At 35.2% G+C, this 8,237-nt stretch overlaps 1 non-coding gene across 1 annotated transcript; it reads right to left on the bottom strand.

The window, feature by feature from the left end:
• Nucleotides 1-4,315: 4,315 nt before the first annotated feature.
• LOC128285872 (small nucleolar RNA R71) lies at nucleotides 4,316-4,422 on the bottom strand. The gene has a single exon (XR_008276419.1). It is a non-coding gene; the product is annotated as a small nucleolar RNA R71 (small nucleolar RNA).
• Nucleotides 4,423-8,237: the final 3,815 nt, after the last annotated feature.

Genomic DNA, 8,237 nt, shown 5'->3' with positions numbered 1-8,237 from the left:
ACCATAGAGTGGTAACTAGAGAAAAGTCTCGGTTATTCAATCTAGGGATTAGACGTTATTAGTCTTGAACAGGGATAATAACATAACTTAGGGATCTCTATGGAACAAGTTGAATGAATAAATCGTCTGATTCGGAGCCAGAATAACAAGTAAAGTCTAGGTGGATTTTTCCTTAGGTATTGTCTCAAGTCAATCGATTTTCCCAAAAGCAATTCCCCAATTCTTTTCTCTATGCATTCTTAGTTTATATAGTTAGTTAATTAAAACAAATAAACCCCTTTTATTCTTAGGCTAGATAATAAAAAGATAGTTATTACTAGTACTTTTGGTATCCTTGGGTACGATATCCCAGTCTTGCCATTACTATACTATTGTTTGATAGGTGCGCTTGCCTTTTCGTCGTGATAATAGTTAGTCTAGGTTTGATCTTAATTATAAATATTTATTACTTTTTACGAATCATGCGGTCAAGTTTTTGGCACCGTTGCCGGAGAACTAAAATATTAGGAACACTCAATTTTTATTACTTTAGCCATTTATTTTTCTTTCAATTTAATTTAATTTTATTATTATTATTTATTAATTTATTTTTTCCTTCTCATGGCAGGTTTTTATAGTTTATGACTAGAAGAAACCCGTCGGGACCATTATTTTTTGACAAAAAAATCGATCGTATAGTTCGTAGAAGTCAAAGAGAGATAAGGCGCAGCTTACAATACATGGTGTGACAGCCCTAATTTGACCCTAGTCGGAAAGTGGTTTCGGGACCACAAAACCGAGTCAAAAAAATAATTAACCATTATATTCTATGCTTATAATACGTGTAAATGCATGTGTGAAAGTTTCATGCTTTGATTTTTTCATTTGTATGTGAAATTTATTAAATAGGACTTATGTGAGACATTTTTGAAATGTGATAGGTTAATTTAAAATGGTCTATTAATACATGTTATAAAAAAAAAGTGGACTTGCATGTCAAATTGTCCATTTTTTTATAGTGGCCGGCCATGATGTTGTTTTATACATATTATATGTATTTTATATTAATATTATTTTCAACTAAATGAATTTTTAGAATTAAGGGAAATAAAATAATGGGTAGTGGGAGGAGAAACCTAAGTGGTTCATCTTTGCTCCTCCATTGCCCAAACTAGAAGGGAGAAAGAAGAAAATTCTTGTTTAAATTTCGGCTAAGGTGATTGCTAGAAGAAGGTATGTATAATGCCACTCTTGGAAATGTATGCATAATTTGGATGATTAGTTTGAATTCTACCTAGTTCTTGGTTTGAATTTAGGTTATTTTGGAGGGTTGAAATTCGGCCAAGGAACTTGAAATTCTTAGTAGATGCTTTGATGTCATTTGTATGGATAATTATGTTGGATATGTTGAGTTGTTAGTTGTTTTAGCTTGAAAGTTAAGGTTAGTAATTGTTTATAGGATTGCCGAATTTAAATTTAAGGAGAAAAGAAATTAAGTATTCGGTCATGCTATAGATTCATGATGAAAAATGTTTAATGCTTTATATGTTATATAATTGTACTTGTGAGTGAATTTGAGAATTTCTAAATTGTTGTTAGGAGGTGCCGAATGTGGTTTTGGATGTGTCTTAAGGAATAAAATTATGTGGCTAGAGTTTAAGGACATACGGCCAAAGGTCTTATGTGCTAGCAAATTTGGTATAAATGTTTAAGTATTATGCATTTTATATTTGATGTCTTGATGAATAAGTAGTGGTTTATTGAAGTGAAAAAGTTAAATTTTGAGTTTTAGTTAAGTATGTGCATTCGGCATTTCTTAATTAACATTAGAGATGAGTGCATGAAATCGGCATGTGTATTTGTGAAAATGCTGAATGTGAACTTGAATAATGATTTGAGCATGATGTGTTGTATTGAGATTATGCTTAAGTGAAATTATAGATATATGTGATGAAATTGATTGGTGATATACATGTTTAAATAATATGAATGCAAAGAGTTGTGAAAGAGTAAATTGTAGGAAATCTGCTCGGGACAGCAGCTGTAACGTGAATTTGGAAAAATCACCATAAATTTTGGGAGTGGAGTTAGAAGCTGAATAAATTATGTAATTAAATCTTAATGAGTCTAGTTTCAAATGAAATCAACGAGAACATATTTTGACTTCTATACAATTAGAAATTTGATTCGTAGTAAAGGGTTGTCAGATTAGTCAAACAGTGAAATAGGGGAAACTTTAAGAAAAATCTGGTATTGATTGGCCAAACTAAAAATTCCGAAAATTTTATGGATAAAATATATATGAGTCTATTTTCAGGGAAATTTTACGGTAATTGATTTGGAGTTTCGTAGCTCCAGTTATAAAACATTTAGTGACTATTGCTTAGGAAGACAGCTTGTTGTGAATTTGTGATTTTGTGGTAAACATTGATAAAAAAAATTTGTTAATGAGTTGCTTAATGTTTTCTTATAAACTTACTATGATCTATATGTGTGAAAGTCGAATATATATATTATATTCCTGAAGTAATGCTTGAATAGTCGAATAATGACTAGTTTAAAATTTTTGAATTTAAGCTCAAGAGCAAAGAGGATCAAAGTTGGATAGGGGAAAAGAGAAAGTAATTGAGTAGCCTTTCCGCAACCGTTCAAGTATATCCGAGGTAAGTTTTGAGTAGTCATCGAAATGTAAATGATGGTGTTCATATGGAGCTTATATTCGAATGTAGCAAATGACTACTAATGTGATATGTTGAATGAGATGTGTTAATATATGATTAAATATGCATGATATTTGATGTGTATCCGGGCTTAAAGACCCGCAGGCTATATGCTGGAATTATATCCGGGTTAAATCCCGTAGGCTTCGTGCTGGTAATATATCCAGGTTAAATCCCGCAGGCTTCGTGCTGGTAATATATCCGGGTTAAATCTCGCAGGCTTTGTGCTGGTATTATATCCGGGTTAAATCCCGCAGGCCTAGTGCTGGTATTATATCTGAGCTTAAAGCCCCGCAGGTTTGTGCTGGTGACTAGATTCGGGTTTTAAACCTAGCAGGCTTAACGCTAGTGATTCGAGTATGATTATGAATTCGAAAGTTCGAGGTAAACTACTATTGATTATGTATGATACATTATGATATTCAGGTACGTATTAGGTACTCGTATGTGAATTGATTTTTTTTAAAATGAATTATTAGTATCAAAGAATGATATATGTGTGTGAATGATTATTATATCTACGAATAAGAGCATGACCTATTCGGTCGATGTCTGTCATTACATGAAAGAATGTAACTTAAATTAATTATATGAGCTATAAAGTAAAGTAAAGTATGTGCTGAAATTTCTTTGTGTATTTATATATTTATATACATATATATTTGGCCAATAGGCTTTTTAATTGGTGTACTTGTGTATATTCAGCCAAGTGATTTGTAATTAGAATATTCGTTTTGTGATACTAAATGCTCGTTTTAAATGACAAGTTTTAATTGTTTGAATTGCTTAAAACTTACTAAGCTTTGAAAGCTTACTCTGTTCTTTATTTCTCTGTTTTATAGATTGTTGATTTTGGCCACCGACTCGGGGATCGTCAGCAGTTCATCACACTATTGATCATTTTGGTACTATTATATTTTGGAGTTGTGTGGCATTTATAGGTTAGACTGTTGAGAATGATATTTTGTAAATGTAAATATTTAGCCATACAAATATGGCATATGATCTTGAATGTTTGTATAATTTTCAGCTTGATTTTGGATTATGTTTAATGACTATATGAATGTGATAATTAAATGTTTAGTTCGGTAATACCTCTTAACCTTAATCCAATGATTGGATATGGGTTAGGGGTGTTACACATAGAGAACGAGCAAGAAGACGATACTCAACCCCCAACCGAAGAGATGGCTGAAAACCAAGGCAATCAGCTACCTCCTGCAATTGCGGCTAATCAAAATCCTGCTCCACGCACGATATATGATTATGCTAAACCCTCTTTAATAGGAACTGAATCTAGTATAGTTAGACCTGCTGTAGCTGCAAATACTTTTGAATTAAGACCTAACACTATTTAGATGATACAGCAGTTTGTTCAGTTTGATGGTTTGCAGGATGAAGATCCCAATGCTCACTTAGCAAATTTCCTGGAATTTTGAGATACATTCAAAATCAATGGAATCTCTGATCATGCCATTCGTCTTCGATTATTCCCTTTTTCATTGAGGAACAATGCTAAACAGTGGTTGAACTCGTTACCACGAGGGTCAATTATTACTTGGGAATAAATGACTGACAAATTTTTACTAAAATATTTTCCGCCGGCTAAAACGGCTAAATTACGTAATGATATCTCTTATTTTGTGTAGATGGATTTAGAAACACTTTACGATGCATGAGAAAGATACTAGGACTTACTGAGAAGGTTCCCTCAACATGGGTTACCGTTTTGGCTGCAAGTACAAACATTTCACAATGGTCTAAATCCCTCGACTCAGTAAATGGTTGACGCAGCTGTTGGCGGAACCATCAACAATAAAACACCAGAAGATGCCTATGTGTTTATAGAGGAGATGTCACTAAATAACTATGAGTGGCAAGTCATGGGGACTAAGCCAACGAAAACAGCCGGCGTTTTTAACGTCGACTCAGTTACTATGCTGTCAAAACAGGTAGAACTTCTCAATAAAAAGATTGATGGTTTTCTTAGTTCTACGCAGGTACATCCAGTAATGAGGTGTGACTCAAGTGGATGAGGTGTGCATACAGAATATCAATCATTCAATCCCACAACCGAAGAGGAACAAGTCAACTATATGGGTAACAATAACTTCAGATCTTAAAATAACCCATATAGTAATACTTATAATGTAGGTTGGAGGAACCACCCAAATTTTTCATGGGGCAGTCCAGGAAATCAAAGACCACAACATTTTTCGGCTTTTCAACAACCACCTTATCAGCAAGAGAAGAAACCGAACCTTGAGGAGATGCTCTCAAAATTCATATCAATGTCAGAAACCCGTTTCCAAAATACTAAGGCAGCACATAAAAATCAACAAGCATCGATCCAAGGACTTGAAACTCAGATAGGCCAGCTTTCCAAACTGATCTCCGAACAACCACAAGGTAGTTTGCCAAGTAATACCGAACCTAACCCAAGGGAACAACTCAATGCAATTAATACTCAAGATGACGAAGGAGTCGTGGAGCCTGAAATAGAACCAAGGCAAGAAACAGTGGTAAGCAAAAGGAGAGATAAGGTAGATCAAATTAAAAACAACCCAGTGACTGTTGAATATAAACCTCGTGTGCCATACCCTAACTCGACAAGGAAAGAACGCTCAAATGAACAATTCGGTAAATTCCTTAAACTTTTGAAAAAATTACATATTAACTTACCGTTTATTGCAGCTTTGTCGCAAATGCCAAATGCAATGAAATTTTTAAAAGAGCTTTTAGTAAATACGCGGAAGTTGGACGAAGCGTCGCATGTGGAGCTAAATGCAGTCTGCTCAGCTATTCTACAGAATAAGCTACCCCACAAATTGAAAGATCCAGGGAGTTTTACAATTCCTTGTTTAATTTGTAGTTTATATATAAGTCATACATTAGTTGATTTAGGGGCTAGTATTAACATAATGCCTTACAAAATGTTTAAGAAACTAGGTCTTGGGAAACCTAAACAAACTAGGATAAGCATTAAATTGGCAGATAAAACTGTAAGATTCCCTAGGGGTATTAGTGTAAATGTACTTGTGAAAGTAGATAAGTTCCTATTTCCTGTTAATTTCGTTGTTCTAGACATAGAGGAGGATAATAACACCCCTTTGATTTTAGGAAAGCCCTTTTTAGCAGCTGCTAAAACAATTATTGATGTTGGCACAAGTGAGCTTACACTTCGTGTGGGAGACGAAACAATCACCTTTCAAGCTCGTAATTCTGGCATCACATCGAACATTGAAGGTAATAGTCCACACCAATCTACTAAAACTAGCAATATGACTTTGCAGAAATTAAGATTAAAAGAAGTTCACAAGCCATGTTCCAAGGATGATAGATAACACATTCATGAAGAACAAAGGCTACGGATAGAGGAGCTAGACGAATGCGAGCACACAAACCGAGAACACATGATAAACCGAAACTACGCCAAAACAAGCCCGATACCTCTCCTAATCAACTTAAGGTTGGTGATAAAGTCTTACTAGATGCTGCAGATCCCCACATTGTCACTACCACACTGAATGAAGAAATCCCTTTTACGGTACTCAGTATTTTTCCATTCGGTACGATGGAGGTGAGTTACCCAAAGTTCGACACTTTTAAGGTAAACAACTCCCAATTAAAACCATATTTTGATGAGGTTGATAACAAGAATGAGGAGTATAAACTCCTCAAACCACCCTGACCATTCACTAGAGAGGTAAGTCAAGCTTAGACTATAAATAAGCACTTCTCGGGAGGCAACCTGAGCACTAACATATTTTGATTTCTTTATTTTTAAATTCTAACAAGTTAAATCATTAACTTTATCTTTGAATTGCAAAGTTTTTCAGCATACACGGCCAGGAACACGGGCATGCCTAAGGCTGTGGCCAAGCAGGGGAAAAAACATGGCCATGCGATACAACTGTGTATGCCACACACGCCCAAGACACACGGGCGTGGGATAGTAGTCGGGCATGACCTAAATTGCAAAATTCGAAAAACACGGGCTCACCCTCAGAGTACACGGGCATGGCCCTAGGCTGTGTGGCCCTCCCCTATATAAGCAAACCACTGTTCATCTTCTTCCCCTTTCAAAACCCTAGCCGAAGTCTAACCTTCTCCACTCCCTAATCTCTATTCCGGCCACCATTTCCCAGATTCTCATTTCCCCAAACCCCAACCCCCAAACCATCCTAAAATCCACTTCCCCTGCATTAATCCTCACTTCCCCATCTCTTTTCCCCTGATTTTCCTTCCACACGGCTGTACCCCCTGCCACGCCTGTGCGCAACCTCCAACTTCGGTTTTAAAGCTCAATCTCTCTCCCCTAGTGCCTTCAATGTCATCTTCAAGAGGAAAGAAAATCGTCGTACTAGCCTCGACGAAGAGGAAGGGAACGTCATCTTCTGCGGGTCCACATCTCATCGTGAACCATCCAATGATGAAGATTTTTAGAAATATTTATTTTATTATTTTATGTTTTTAATTTTTATTCAAACTACTTTTTAATTTTTATTTTTCTATTTTTTAGCAGATTTAAAATTTTAGTTTAAATTTCTGTTATTTCGTTTCGAGTACTTATTCTTCCTACTATCCCCTAAAAAGTTCCTGATTTTATCACAGTTATATAGGGCTCTTAAGCTTATCCTCACATAGGAACTAAAACTCCACCGGGAAAGGTTCTCCAGGACTGCCATGTCCTGCTCGACCACAACCATAGCTACCACTAGATATAATATTCTTTTGCCGCATGACTTATGGCCTAACGAACCCTTACGACCATTGGAGTATCCTCCTCCACTCTCGAACCGATCACTCTCCAAAACTCTAGTTCGAGGAATTCATCATACAGGAAGTTTCACTTCTCTCCCTATCTTATTTTTATACTCTAACATCTATTTTTGTACATTGAGGGAAATGTACATCTTAAGTGTGGGGGGGTATTTATTTCATTATCAGAAAAATCCCTGAATAATCATCTTGTTCTTTTGAAAAACTCTCATATCATATTTAGGAGAAATTTTAATTGATTTATGATTTTGATTGATATATCTTGAATTAAAACATAGGCATTTATGCATCGATTATTTAAACTTTAAGACAATAGAGAATCAAGCATGATGAATTGATTTTTAAGAATTCAAAATCTTAGGCTGTTTCCCCAAGTCTAGGTATTACTTTGAATTGGAATTCACAAGTCTAAAAATCAAAAAGCCATAATTTTTTTAAGATTTTTGAGCCTTTTGAGCATCTATTCATCCTTTCATGCTCACTTTTATTATTGCTTTGAATGCGTCAGTATTGAACTGTTATTCTAGAACTTGCTTGATTATGCATGTCGAGACCACACCATTTGATTTGATATATCAAAATGATTAAGGCACTTAGGATTAACCCACTCATGCCATGAAAAGCCTACCTCCACAATTAACCCCTAGTAAACCCCCTTGAGCCTAACAAACCATTTCTTGTATTACCCTTAATATTAACCTTTAACCCATTATTGTTTAAATCCCCTAAATTAATCCCTATTTTTGTCGAGATTTG

Source organism: Gossypium arboreum, chromosome 12, assembly GCF_025698485.1.
Source record: "Gossypium arboreum isolate Shixiya-1 chromosome 12, ASM2569848v2, whole genome shotgun sequence".
NCBI classification, from domain to species: Eukaryota; Viridiplantae; Streptophyta; class Magnoliopsida; order Malvales; family Malvaceae; genus Gossypium; species Gossypium arboreum.
Note: the sequence above shows the minus strand (reverse complement) of the source record. Positions and strands in the feature narration are given on the sequence as shown.